Below are 14,401 nucleotides of genomic sequence, written 5' to 3' on the forward strand. Positions count from 1 at the left end.
CAACAATGGCAGGGCAGGTTTTTTACTTTGGTGGTCTAAGTGAATAGGTCATATCCATGATTGGGGGATTACTGACGGGTCTCTGCTGTATAATCCAGCATATACCCGGTGGCTATTGTAACTGCTCATTTTCAAGTGGCCACCATATTTAAACACCAACAGATGCCGGAATAGTATGGTGATATTGGGAAGGAGTTCAGGTATTGAAACATAACAAAGACCATATAAACTTTAGATCATTGTGATCAGAGCAGAATATAGATGAGGGTGAGTTCACATCTGTGCCCGGTCTCCGTTATGCAGGTTTCTGTTTCCTGCCCGAAACGGGGCAGGAGACGGAAACCTGCAGGCATTTTTCAAACCCATTCAAATGAATGGGTTTGAAAAGTGTCCGGCCGTGAGCGTTTTATGCTCTCCGCGGTGAAACCGTTTGGTTTTTTTTAACCGGACACAAAATCAGACATGCAGGACTTTGTGTCTGGTTAAAAAAAACGGTTTCGCCGCAGAGAGCACAAAACATTCCCCAGCGCTCATGGCCGGACACGGTCTGCCAGGTTTCCATTTTCTGCCAGAAGAGAACGGAAACCTGGAGAATGGAGATCGGGCGCATATCAGAAGAAGTGACCAGACTGGCAGGAACACCAAAATCAGGCGCAGGTGTGAACCCGCCCTAACATGTCACTTTGGTTCCACAATTGTAGTTTTTTCCATTTCCACCCCATCATGAATTTTCTTCCATCTATGGAATATTAAACGATTTCATTACAAAGTACAATGAGTCCTGCAAAAAATAAGCCCCCATGTACTGTAGCTCCGGGAACATAAAAATAAAAAGGTCATGACTTTTGGGAAAAAAATAAAAAACAAGGACGTATTTTCACGTCCAAAATTTTGCAAACCCTTAGAATTGCAACTTGTATTTTTGTTACTTTTTGCATCTCTTGAGCGTCACAACAGGGCCCCATTCTGCAGAACGCAACCCTTACGGTGGTCTCAGTCCTAAGACCCTCGTGCCAGGTTTCAGCAGACACGAAGCTTCGGTTCTTTTTTTTTTTTCTAAGCTCAACTATAAACCGCAGGAAAGGGAAAAAAAAAAAAGTGCCGTAAAAAGCAGACAAAGGCTGTCAATGGCAGGTGTGCTGATAAAAATATTGATCTCCGGTGATTACATATAAGGATTCCTTTCAGTCGTCCTAAAATTTTACTTCTATCGGTGTAAATCTTTTCGGCTTTTACTGCACAGCTTAACAGTCTCCTCCGAAAAAAAAAAAAAAAAAAGCCTGTCTGCAATCAAACCTGCTGCTGCAGCGACCCTTTTCCGGGCGCATCAATAACGCCAAGAAGTTTTATTTAGGTAAAAAGCTGTGCGTACGAGCAGAGGAGCCAAAAATATTGATTCAGGTCGAAAACATATGGACGTCCATATGGGAAAAAGGGATTCCTGGCCAGAAAACCAAAGTTGCAATTTTTATCCCTATATGGTGCAATTTTGTCCCTCCATGGAACAATGCTGTGAGTCTGCAGATTAGAATACAGTAAATTAACAGGCGAATTTCCGAGGCCGTCCTGGCGTATTAGATTTACGAATAGTGGAGTGCTTACATTTTCCTATCCCCTTAATCCTTTTCATCACTTAATAGCTCTGAAAGTAATGGATTTTCTTTTTTAAAAAAGGAGAAATACCCATTATAATCCGTCTTCTTACTGTTTCCAAATACTGGATGGGGATTTTTTAACTTCCTGTTTAAATAAGGTTATGGGATGCGTTTCGGTAGGAAGATGAATAATGGAATACGTGTAATGTCAGGGGGATGGCTATAGGGGGGGGCAAAAGGTGCCGTTACGTCCGGGCCCCAGTGTCTAAGGCGGCCCAAAGTCATCCCTGGCACATAAGGAGACTGTAGTGATATCTAGTGTGGTGCAAATGTTTTAGGCAGATACAGTGGCGTAACTAGGAATGGCGGGGCCCCGTGGCAAACTTTTGACATGCCTCCCCCCCCCCCCCGAACTATATCAACGCCAAAGACCTCGACCGACCCCCTCCTACGCATTCCTGCGCGCTCTATTATGCCCCATAGTGGCCCCTTCACACAGTATTATACCCCATAGTGGCCCCTGCACACAGTATTATCCCCCATAGTGGCCCCTGCACACAGTATTATCCCCCATAGTGGTCCCTGCACACAGTATTATCCCCCATAGTGGCCCCTGCACACAGTATTATCCCCCATAGTGGCTCCTGCACACAGTATTATCCCCCATAGTGGCCCCTGCACACAGTATTATGTCCCAACATAACACAGGGGGAGATCACCATTTGACATTTATCTGCGTGGTTGGGTGGATATGCCGGTATCTGACGACAGATGTTTTTTTAAATTATGGCGCTACCGTGAATGGGGTTCACCAATTTTAACAGATGAAATTTTTTTTGGTACTTTAATATGCAACTTATGTGTTCTAGAAAAGTAGTGGGATAATAGTAGACAGCTTGATTTGGTAAGAAGAGATTTTTGCTGCTTTTGTTGCTTCCTCTTGGCAAGTTCGGCAGTTGCTGCAGAAGGTGCTTGGACATCTGGCGCCATATTGGTAGAACATGCCTTAGAATTTAACCTTGTACAAATAGTGAGGGTTTATGGGAACCAAAATCGGCATCAGAGTGACTTCTACCTCTGCACCCTCTATAGCCCTGTCCGGTACTTGCCCAGATTCCGATTTTGCAGAAGCATTTTGAAACAAACCCCCTCCTAGATCCCTCAGGACACCCCAGACTCTCTCCCATTGTCCAATATCTTGCTTTTTGAGCACCCTTCATGGGTGATCTTGCAGACCCGCTTGATATACGCTGTCCCTGAGACAGACGGTATCACTCTTATTTATATCCAAGGGATGATTCAGGAAGAAGTCGCCGCTGCTTGCCAACCCAGCACATGTTTGCAGAGACAGTGCGGTCAAGTGGTCAGGAGCCGAGCTGATGTTAATTAGCGACGAAATGAGCAATGAACTAGAATTATCCCGGAGACTAATCAATGGGAAAATCACTCCGAGCAGGCGGCTTAATGAAGTGCTATACACATGTTTATTTTTGTGTTTTTCAGTCTTGCAAAAAAATTTTTTGGGGAAAATCACTATTAATTAGAAAAATATGCGCGATATATTTGTTATGTGCCTTCCCTGCTGTATGTATTCCAACGCCTTAAGCTCTCTCCAGCAGTTGTTACACTCACTGCATGAGGTGGTTGTCAAAGCTGCCCCCAGGGAGCCCCCCGTGATGCTGTTTTGTGGGACAATCAGGAGTAATATTTACATATGAATAGGATTTGATTCCGGCCCTAATACATAGCTACAAGAAGAAATCTAGATAGAAATGGGGGAGGGGGGGCATTGTTGAGTATGAACTACTATCATATAATTGGATAGAAACATCTAGATGTTATGGCTGTAGGTGGTGCACGGTACACAACCGGACACAACCCAAATGCTTGTCGTCTTCATGCAAACCAGTGGGCAAAAAGTGGACTCAAAAACATGGTGGGTTTCTTCCATAAACAGCACCAAACCTGTCCAGAGAATGTGCGTGTCAGTGCAGCTCAGCCCCAACCACCTCAATGGAACCCAACACAACCCATGGATGGATGTGGCACTGTTTCAAGAAGAAAGCAGCCATGTTTTTCGAAACCAGGACAGCCCATTATGAAAAGCATGGCAGTAGTTTGGGTCATGCAACCTCCCCTTCATGCAGTCAAGGTCCCTTCCAGAAATTAAATTTGTTGGGAAACTGGAGCTAAGGAGGCAAGTTGCTCCACCATGGTCTTTATGCCAACCATTAAAAGAGTCCCAATGCGGGACTGTAACAGGGCCCTCTCATATAATATATACTATTCATAATACTGGTTTGTGACAAGCCAGACCCATCATGAATTTTCCAAAAAAATTTGGAACGACTGAACCTGAACTTTTTGGGGTTTGCCACCAATGAATAACTATTATATTCACCTTCCCTCACCTCTCCTGGGCTCTTCAGTTGTCTTCTGGCCTTTTCTGGCCCCTTGGGTAATGTCAGAACTGCCTCTGGGGGAATCCTGAGGTCTGAGACCGGGCCCCAACAATCACTTGAGGTGTGTAAACGTCATGATGCTTGCGTTAAAGTGCCATGACGTCAGCACACCCCACATGACCACTGAGATCTAATCCCATTACCCAGGAGGCCAGAAGAAGCTGGAAGATGACCAAAGATGACCCCAAGGGACCACTGAGACTTAATCCCATTACCCAGGAGGCCAGAAGAAGCTAGAAGATGACCAAAGATGACCCCAAGGGACCACTGAGACTCAATTCCATTAACCAGGAGGCCAGAAGAAGCTGGAAGAAGCTGGAAGGGAGCACTAAAAGTGGCAAGGAAGATCTGGAAAGATGAGGAAACGTGTGTAACACTGTTTATCATATTTCTGCACCTCTCCAGGGTCTACACTTTTTATATTCTGGGGTCTAAAGAGACCTCACCGTATAATAGCAACATTCCCATTAAGACTGAATGAGTTTGGTCCGACAGACGAACCTCATAAAACAAATCTGCCATGGTTTACCCATCTTTAACACTGGTGTTGTCTTGGGGGAGACTATGGACCCTCTTGGGCATAATGGCCCAGTTGCAACTTCTACCTCTGCACCATGCAAAGCAATACAAGACCAGTAAATATACAATGTATCTTATAAGCAGGATGGGAAATCGCTACCCAGTTGGCTCCAGGTGTCTATGAGCCATTGCGTGCCATCCCCTATCTTAGCTTGGCCTATATGGTGCACAGTTACCCAGTCATGCTGAATGGCCCCATAATCTTCGTAGGTCTGCTTGGAACAGACACCAGCCCCAGTTACACATACTGAAACAAAGGCAATAACTCTTTCGACAAAAAAAAAAAGGAAAAAAATCTCTGTCTACATGATAAATACAGTAAAACGGTTTTACCGTGAATATTCATCACTGAACACCTATGATTAATAAATGAGGAATATTAAACATTTCAATGCAAGGACGAAAATGACCCGCAGCTAAAGAGAAAACAAATATGTTTCACTGCTGTGCAGCAGACGAGCGGTCGGGAAAGAAAAGGTCTTTGCTTGTCGAGAACAGACTCTACCGGTTACTTACTAAGAAGCAATTAAAGGTAACCCACCGTCACCGATAGAAGAAACCTGTGCAAGACGTGAGAGCTAAATACCCTCTTAATATCAGGTGATAATTGCTCAGAAGAATCCGACCATAACTCTTAGCCCTTCACTTGTAAAACCGTTTTTTACAGCATCGTCAACCTCATTTTATTGCAGACTCGAGACATCGAAAACAAAAAAACCATCAGGGAGTCCCATCAATGAAGATTTAGATGAGAAGAAGGCGGGAAGTGAAGTCGAATAAATGAGACACAAGTAACAGGTTTGAAGAAGGGAGCGGCCATTATTATACAAAAATATTGGCGTTAGATGGACAGTGTTTGGATGTTTTTGGGAAAAACATTTGTACGTGAGATCTCCTGGGTGGAAAAATCATGAAATCAGAGCAGAGACGTGGCTGAGGAGGTGAGAGGTCATTGACGGGTACTGGGTCTCCTTAAGGGAGATGCCATATAGATGGAAAGAGAATTATAGGCTTTGTATACTCCATGGATAATTTTTGGGAAAAAGTATGAAAATTTGTTATAGTTGATGAAAAAAAAAAAATCTGTCTGTGACTCTGACTTCACTATTGGAAAGTAACCCTGACTTTAACAATGAGGTACTGGTTGACACGGAGAAAGGTCAATATGGGTGAGGAGGGGTACTATGTCTACTTGTATTGGCAGCTCTCAAAGAGGTATATAGTGGCAGTGGGTATGTCCGATATCCATAGGTGTATGCTGTATTTGGAGGTGGTATAGTGCTGGTAAATATGTGTTGTGTGGGAGGGGTGTATTGTGGGGGAAAGTGCCCCCTCATAGTACAGCATCCCCAGGTCCCACAGGTTCCCAGGTCCAAAACACTACAAGGTCCCCAACGTGCCCCCACAGTGTATTGTGCCCTCCAGATCCCACACAGTATATTGTCCATTAAGTGCCCCCACGTTGTATAGTGTCTTCTAGTTGCACCCACATAGTATAGAGTTCCCCAGTCTGGCACACTTCAGGTGACACTAACCTATCTATCTGCAGGACTGGGGTGATATGCTGGGTCTGGTGACAGTAACCTATCTATCTGCAGGACTGGGGTGATATGCTGGGTCTGGTGACAGTAACCTATCTATCTGCAGGACTGGGGTGATATGCTGGGTCTGGTGACAGTAACCTATCTATCTGCAGGGCTGGGGTGATATGCTGGTTCTGGTGACAGTAACCTATCTATCTGCAGGGCTGGGGTGATATGCTGGTTCTGGTGACACTAACCTATCTATCTGCAGGGCTGGGGTGATATGCGGGGTCTGGTGACACTAACCTATCTATCTGCAGGGCTGGGGTGATATGCTGGTTCTGGTGACACTAACCTATCTATCTGCAGGGCTGGGGTGATATGCTGGTTCTGGTGACACTAACCTATCTATCTGCAGGACTGGGGTGATATGCTGGGTCTGGTGACAGTAACCTATCTATCTTCAGGGCTGGGGTGATATGCTGGTTCTGGTGACACTAACCTATCTATCTCCTGTGCTGGGGTGATATGCGGGGTCTGGTGACACTAACCCATCTATCTGCAGTGCTGGGGTGATATGCGGGGTCTGGTGACACTAACCCATCTATCTGCAGGGTTGGGGTGATATGCTGGGTCTGGTGACTGTAACCTATCTATCTGCAGGGCTGGGGTGATATGCTGGTTCTGGTGACACTAACCTATCTATCTGCAGGGCTGGGGTGATATGCTGGTTCTGGTGACAGTAACCTATCTATCTGCAGGGCTGGGGTGATATTCTGGTTCTGGTGACACTAACCTATCTATCTGCAGGGCTGGGGTGATATGCTGGTTCTGGTGACACTAACCTATCTATCTGCAGGGCTGGGGTGATATGCTGGTTCTGGTGACACTAACCTATCTATCTGCAGGGCTGGGGTGATATGCTGGTTCTGGTGACACTAACCTATCTATCTGCAGGACTGGGGTGATATGCTGGTTCTGGTGACACTAACCTATCTATCTGCAGAGCTGGAGTGATATGCTGGTTCTGGTGAAACTAACCTATCTATCTGCAGGGCTGGGGTGATATGCTGGTTCTGGTGACACTAACCTATCTATCTGCAGGGCTGGGGTGATATGCTGGTTCTGGTGACACTAACCTATCTATCTGCAGGGCTGGGGTGATATTCTGGTTCTGGTGACACTAACCTATCTATCTGCAGGGCTGGGGTGATATGCTGGTTCTGGTGACACTAACCTATCTATCTGCAGGGCTGGGGTGATATGCTGGTTCTGGTGACACTAACCTATCTATCTGCAGGGCTGGGGTGATATGCTGGATCTGGTGACACTAACCTATCTATCTGCAGGGCTGGGGTGATATGCTGGTTCTGGTGACAGTAACCTATCTATCTGCAGGGCTGGGGTGATATGCTGGGTCTGGTGACATTAACCTATGCTAGTAAGTGAATAGAACTAAGCTGCAATACCATGCACAGACTATGTACATGAGTGGCGCTGTTTCTAGAAAAAAACAAAAACTTGCATTTCTTTTTTAACTCCATGCAACCCCTTTAAGTGTGTGGCCATAACTAAGTCTAAACCAAACCAGGTAATGAAATCCAATGTAATTTTCTCTACAATACAGTGAAGGAGTGGACGCCCTGGATTGTCTCTGCCGATAACAATTGAATTATTGGAGCTATAGATCCCCTCCTATGCAAAGGGTGTGTATTTGGCTTGGAAGAAGACAGAGATTGAATTCACAAATCATAACTCACAGAAATAGCTAGTAAAGATCAAGGGGCGGATCAATATCAATTACACCACATTGAAAATGCAAAATTAATATGTGAAACTTGCCAGCGCTATTGGAATTTTTGGTATTAATTGTGAACTGATGGATTTAATTACATTTTGATGTTTTTGTGTGCCGATATTGATGGACTGCTGGGTGAAATATGTGTTTACAATTGGTCGGGACTCAATATTTCATGGCGATCAAGTTCCTGCGCTGAATGGAGCCGAGAACCTCTGAATCCTTCGACTTCGGTGTAACGTTGCGATAATGGAAGATAAATAATAGCACTGGTAATAGACCAGTCATTAACCAAAAATAAAAAGTTGGCGAAACGTCTTCTAAGGAATTGATCGCCAATATTTATTTATTTATTAAAACCAGATTGTGAAATCTATCGTGTTTTTTTCTAATCTATTTTTATTTTTTTAATGTATATTTTTTATTCTGTTTTCTGTACGGCCATCTTGCCTGAGATTCGTCTCTTCTCTGTTAACAGCATTTAGTGATCTGCTTTACAGCATAGTCATGGTTAAAGGCAGCAATAGATTGGAACCGACTTGAGGTTTATGGGAGAGTTGTCTAGACGCATAAGAAGGGGGAGCAGATATCATGTGTTGTCAGTGGTGATGTCATGATGGCTCAATGGTGTTACCTATAGAGGTGTTACCTTCTATTGCAGGGGTGCTCACACTTTTTGAGCATGTGAGCTACTTTAGAAACTGACTAAGGGATAAGATCTACTACCCACTTCCTGTGGGCGAGGGTGCGGCGCGCCAGGGGCGGGGCATGTGGGCGGAGCATGAGAGCAGGAGACAGCTCTCCGGTGTCTGCTTGTTCACAAAGCAGGCTGAGAATCATCTCCGGACACTGGCAGGTGGGGCCGCTGCAGCCCTGACTGCGAACGACTGCAAGGCCCCGGCCTGCCAGTGTCCGGAGATGATTCTCAGCCTGCGCTGTCAACAAGCAGACACCGATCCCGCGATCGACCCATACGTTCTTCACGGTAGATCACGATCGACGTATTGGGCAGCCCTGTTCTATTGCAATTCTGTCTGTGATGTAAATGAGGTGCAAAGAAAACCCTAGAGAATTGGCAAGTGTCTGTCTATTATTAAGCTTAGTGGTCAGACTGAAAATTGTCGGATATAATTATTTTTTTTTAAAAAAAATAAAGAGAACAACATGGAAAATAAAAAAAATAAAAAAATTAAAAAATAGCAGCAATCCTAAAAAAAAATATGTTAAAATAATGTAATTTTCAAGCGACACATCCGTCTCTCACCTGTAAGCAGCATGTTATAGAACAGCAGGAGATGAGCTGATTATATATATATATATATATATATATATATATATATATATATATATATAGTGATACATATATCCTATCCTACTAATATTATAAATGTGAAAGTTTGGATGTTTGTTACTTAATCGCGCAATAACAGCTGAACGGATTTGGATGAAATTTGGCACATAGATAGTTTGTAACCTCGATTAACATCCCAGTAAATGACATGGCTTCATGACTGTTATCAATTTATGTATCCTACTAATATTATACTGCTATTACTGCTAATTGCAGTTTGCTGATAAAGCCTGGTCTGTTATCTTTCTATGTAAACACACAGATAACACTGAGTCCATTCTGTACAAGCATCTGCATATTATCTAACCTGCATAAGTGTTCTGTGCCCTGTTCAGCCAGAGGGAGGGAGGGGGAAGAGAAATATAGGAATTGAGAAGCAGACACTCCAGGCAGTGCTGAGACACTGAGATGGGTAAACCCCTTTAATCCAATTTTAATCATGCCAGAAAACAAAAATCTAATTTGTTGTAAAATTCTCAAAAAATTAGAGCTATGAAGGTAGCCAAAAGTCAACAGACTTCTCCTCAAGCAGAGCTGAGGAGGATTGAGCAAGCTAGGCGTCAAGGGGCTCTTAGAGCTGCCAAAATGCTGGAGCAGGTGGATCATCAATGCCAACGACATGCTAATTTTATGGTGTCCCAGCGAGGTGCTGAGATGCCGGAACAATCACAGGCACGGTGCAAGGAAAAAGTTCAGCGGCAGGCCAACTTGACAGCTGCTGAAACTCTGGAACAGTCGGATCATCAATGCCAACAACACACAGATGAAGTCGCGGGCAGAGGCTAGTGCATGTATGATATACTCCCTTTAAGGGCCCTTGCACACGATGTAACACGGCGTTGATTCTGACACGTAAACTCGTGTCAGAATCAGCGCTTCAAAACAGAATCCCATTGACTTCAATGGGTTCCGTTTATCGCGCGTAACACATTGAAATCAATGGGTTAAAAAGCTTCCCATTGATTTCAATGTGTAGCGCGCGTAAGACGGAACCCATTGAATCAACGCCACATTCCATCGTGTGCATGGGCCCTAAGAGGTGACAGGGCCCAATGTTTTGGGTAGCCCTAATGCAGACTTTCCTATTGTTACTTTAAGATTTATTTTATTTAGTCAAGTAAAATACAATTTAGATTAAAAAAAAACTTCAGTTCATTTTTTTTTAGATCAAAGTCAGTATTCCACGGATCGATGTAACCATTCACTATGTTTGATACATTATAGAGTAAACTTAGCAAACGTCTACACCGTAAATGAGGAAACGTTCTATGGTTTTTATTACACGCCGTTGCATTTCTGACTCTTACCACACCCCATGGTACAGACGCACGAAGGAAGATCTGAGCTGGGAAGAAATCACATGAGTTCCCCAGAACTAGTTTTTACACTTAATCCAGCCCTTAATGATCAAGAGATATCAGAAAAATGTCAGCACAGATAATCCGGGTTATCCGTAGCAATTCAGAGGTGCTTTTCTAGCCGACAGCAAATCTGGAGGTTTTAGCCGTAGTGCACTGATACAATAGATCTGAACCTGAAATATCAATACCGACTTGTACGTTCTTTAAGAAGTGTTTCTGCCGAGGTTATAATACGATGGCGCCTGTCTGCTCAACTTGTAGCCGTACTCCTGAATCTTGGATGATTTTTGTTAGGTTCTGTTCCCATCTATGTAAGGATGGGTTCACGCTAATCTTTTAAACTTAATTTTTTGTCCCTATCATGTCGGAATAGCCTTAAGAAAGGTTACTCTTCTCCTACCTTTAGATGTCTTCTCTGCGCCACCATTCCATAGAAATACCGGTTTTCTTTGGTGTGTAAATGAGTTCTCTCGCAGCACTGGAGGTGGGTCTCAGCGTTCAAACAGCACTAGGGGTGTCCCCAATGCTGCGAGAGAACTCTCCAGCACCGCCTCCATCTTCTTCAGGAACGTCCTCTTCACGCGTCCTTTTCCGGCGCAGGCGGTGAAACTTGTAGGCCTCGGGCAGAGCTGACTGCACATGCCCATGGCCACAAGAAAGATGGCCGCTTACACAGTAAGTAAATGGAAACTTTCTTGTGGCCTGTGGGCATACGCAGTCGGCTCTGCCCGAGGCCTACACGTTTCACCGCCTGTGCCGGAAGAAGACGCGTGAAGAGGACATTCCTGAAGAAGATGGAGGCGGTGCTGGAGAGTTCTCTCGCAGCATTGGGGATGCCCCCGGTGCTGTTTGAGCACTGGGGCCCGCCCCCAGTGCTGTGAGAGAACTCATTTGCATACCGGCGAAAACCAGTATTTCTACGGAACGGCGGCGCGGAGAAGACATCTAAAAGTAGGAGAAGAATAGCCTTTCTTAAGCCTATTCCGACATGTGATCTACAAAAAATTAAGTTTAAATGATAGGATCCCTTTAATGTCTGTTGCTCTTATCCATCATAGGACATTAAACGACAGATGCAGATGTATCCCCCCCCTGTGTGGGGTCCACCTTCATTTACCCCAATTCCAATTTTTCAATCTCAATTTTTGATGCTTATCGGTGTGGCCATCTTGCTTGAGCTTCTCCTCTGCTACCTCACATAGTCGGCACTCCAACTCTATTGCACAGGTGTGGGCAACAAGAATAAGTGAAGCCCCATGCCCACATGGTCCTGCCCCAAAAACAGATAAGTATAATTGGCTGGGAGGGGGGTGAGTTAGTTACAAAGGACTAGTAGTGGGCGGGCTATCTAGAGCAATAGGGAGGGGGTGTGAGTGAGAGAGGGAGGGGGAGGGAGTCAACGCTGAGTGAAGTGCAATGCATCATAGTAGTTGTAGGAAAACTGGAACAGGAAGCTACACCAAGTAAACAAATGTAGAAGAAGCCAGGAGCTCCCAGAGAAACCCAGAAATCACTAAAACACTGCTAAAGGTATTTGGTAGAAATTATTAACCTATTAATAGCACTAGCAGACCTTTTTTGCAAAAATTTTTTTGCTTCAAAAACTACCTGGTGAAAGATCATAGAGGACAGTTCCTGATCTTTTATGGTACACAGTTTCTTTCCAGCGGCCCCTCATATCCTATGACTATTCTTTTCAGGTATCTCTTGCCCTCCATAGTTACTGACCTAAAAACCAGCCAGTGTGAACACAACATTACATTCTATAAGACCTTTCATCACTTATTTTACCCATCTGCCTGTATAAAGAGAAGTCAGTAGGGCTCTTCACGAGAAAGAATAAGACACGTTCAATAGCTTTTGTTTCACATGAACTTCGTCCATCTCTAAGAAACAATTCTCTTACGTCGCTCTCGTTTTTAGAATTCTTCTGAGTACATAAAACTTTTCATTAGAGACGAGCGAGTAGTGTTCGATCGAATACTACGGTATTCGAAATACTCGTACTCGATTGAACACTACTAGCTGTTCAAAGTTTAAGGTTCGGTGCAGAACCAGCGTTGATTGGCAGAATGCTATACATTCTGCCAATCAACGCTGGTTCTTCTCTTACCTTTCCGAAGTCTTCTCCGCGCAGTGTCCCCACGTCTTCTTCCGGGTGGAATTCACTCTGCCTAGGCATCCGGCCTAGGCAGAGCTGACTGCGCATGCGCGGGCATGCCCTCGCATGCGCAGTCAGCTCTGCCTAGGCCCCGATGCCTAGGCAGAGTGAATTTCACCCGGAAGAGGATGCGGGGACCCTGCGCCGGGAGAAGACTTCAAGCAGAATCCAGCCCGACCGTCACTCGTGGACTTGGTAAGTATGATTTTATCGAATTTTGCGTACCCCTGAAACGACCATTTCCCCCCATAGACTATAATGGGGTTCAAAATCCGTTCGAACAGTCGTACAGTGTGCGGCTGTTCGAATCGGATTTCAAATCTCGGACATTTTAGTGTTCACTCATCTCTACTTTTCATAAAGCTACATAGATAAATGTTCACTTTTCATTAACCGGCCGTTCTCCTATGCCAATCCATGTTAATGCTCTAAGGGATAATAGATGGTTGATACTGCAATCTGCTTCCTGTGTCTGAGAGTCATGCTGTGAGAGGGGAGAGAGGGCTGGAGGGGAAACACATCGGATTGGTCCCAGATACTGATCTCTCTTTGCTGTATGCATTATGCTCTCTGGCATCTCCAGTCCTCTTTAGGCCTCTTATGTGATGTTTTGAGGTTGGCAACCCCCAAGTGACCACTGATGACCCATCACAGGCCTCAAAGGTCCCCTGTGGCCCATGACATCACATTATAGGCTAGAAAAAGTTCAAGGAGGACCAAAGAGCCCATAAGAGGTGAGGGAAGGTGGATAAGAATATATTTTGTTTTGTCACACCTCCCCCAGGCGTCTGATCTGAAGCGCCCCTGGAGTATTTTAGTGGTTTGTGGATTGTGAACCCCAAAAAACAGGTTTGAATGAACATGAGACTTTTGGAGAATTCCTAACGAATTGGACTCTTTACAAACCAGCTCGCTCATCTCTTGAAAAGACTCAAGAAATGCAAGTTAAGCATGACAGATCTACTTGCGGAGTCATTAGTGGTCCCTATTCTTCATCATGGCATGAAGGACACACTATGGTTTCCAAAATTTTTACTTGACTAAACTAGCAATATTGTCACTCTGCAAGGTCCTCTTCTCTTTAGTTCCCAAATTTTGTTACTAAATCAATGGCGACCTCTCCATATGAATGACAGGTAAAGGGAAACTAAAGGAGCCCTAGGGTACTTGGACCTCACCCAACCTTTTCCAGAAGACCTGTGACTGTGATACAAGCCAGAAAATTTTTGCCATTACCTACAGTCACTCCTGAATTTTCCATTTTGGAGTGGCGAAAGGCTCTGCATGTCTGATCTACATGGACTGTGCACACACGTGTCTGCCGGGAGACTCAGTCTGCATTCATTCCATGGTGAACTCGGGCTGATGGGATCCTATAACAGAGATAAGTGATCTCTACGACAAAGTCCTGTCAACACGCACTAACTATTCTCAAAAGAGGAACCAGATGTAGATGGCAGATTGTGGTGCCAACAATAAAAGGGGCCGTAACAAAAAGTCTTGAACAAACCAGATGATCTGCAAAATGGAGGCTGCATTGACTATATATACTTGTGGTCTTGTACGGTGGA

This window comes from Leptodactylus fuscus, chromosome 3 (assembly GCF_031893055.1).
Source record: "Leptodactylus fuscus isolate aLepFus1 chromosome 3, aLepFus1.hap2, whole genome shotgun sequence".
Taxonomy (NCBI): Eukaryota; Metazoa; Chordata; class Amphibia; order Anura; family Leptodactylidae; genus Leptodactylus; species Leptodactylus fuscus.